Below are 1,024 nucleotides of genomic sequence, written 5' to 3'. Positions count from 1 at the left end.
GTCTCGAACTCCTGGCCTCAAGAGATCCTCCCATCTTGGCCTCTCAAAGTGCTGGGATTACAGGTGTGAGCTATCATGCCTGACCCAGGAAGTTTTAAAATATAATGAAGTAGAGGTTCAGAGGATTTAATAATAAAGAAAGGTTAATAAAACTTAGTTGTGTTTGATTGTCCTAGTCTGTAACTAATACGACTGACCTACAAGGCCCAGGCTGATCTGGTCCCCACCCACCTCTATCATGCTGACCTTTCAAACTCACCAATTTCTTTCGGGCCTCAGGGCGTTCTCACTTCCTGTCCACCTGCCTGGAATGCTTCCCTGACACACCTTGCTTGGCTAACTCTTACTCATAATTCAGATGTCGGCTCAAATTGACATTGAATAGATGTTAGCTTTTTAGAAGTATTATCTTTTTTAAAAAACTGAATGTAAAATACAACAGCATCATCGAAAATTCTTATTTTATATTCTCTATAATGTTTAGCCTAGTAAGTATTACAGAGATTAATTATTTTTGGTTGATCTGGAAACTAATAAAACTAAAGCAGAACCTACCTGTGTATCATAGAAGTAGCCAGCTGGAAAGAGAGGTCTAATTGAACGATCTGCCAAAAGAAAGAAAAAAGACGTAAAATAGTACCGATGGCATTGCTTTACAGTTCAAAACTTTTGAACTAATACAGGTAGCTGTTCAATACACCAAAAAAAAAATCTCCTTGGACTGATTTACTAAGGCGGACATAGATAAATGTCAATGCTTCAGTTAATACATACCATGCCCTAACAACAAAAAACAAGCAGGGTAGCAGCATATGAAGTGCAAAGATTGCAGAGCAACTTTTCATTCTAGTTCCAAAGGCATCACTTATACATAGAAGTAGGATAAAGAGACTTAAGACCAATAGCAGACTAAAAAGAAAATGCTTCCTTGGTATTTTTTTGTCTGAAGAATCCATATAAGTATACACAAACCAGCAATTTCTGGGTAGAACAGCTAAAAAATACAAACAATCCCACAATATTT

At 37.1% G+C, this 1,024-nt stretch overlaps 1 protein-coding gene across 1 annotated transcript in view; it reads right to left on the bottom strand.

Moving 5' to 3' along the window:
- PNPT1 (polyribonucleotide nucleotidyltransferase 1) overlaps positions 1–1,024 on the bottom strand; it is a 41,895-nt gene that overhangs the window by 36,812 nt on the left and 4,059 nt on the right. The gene's annotated exons all lie outside the window — the stretch shown is intronic.

The sequence above is a fragment of the Propithecus coquereli genome, unplaced genomic scaffold (assembly GCF_000956105.1).
Source record: "Propithecus coquereli isolate 6110/MARCELLA unplaced genomic scaffold, Pcoq_1.0 Scaffold305, whole genome shotgun sequence".
Taxonomy (NCBI): Eukaryota; Metazoa; Chordata; class Mammalia; order Primates; family Indriidae; genus Propithecus; species Propithecus coquereli.
This window is presented reverse-complemented; position numbering and strand designations above follow the sequence as displayed.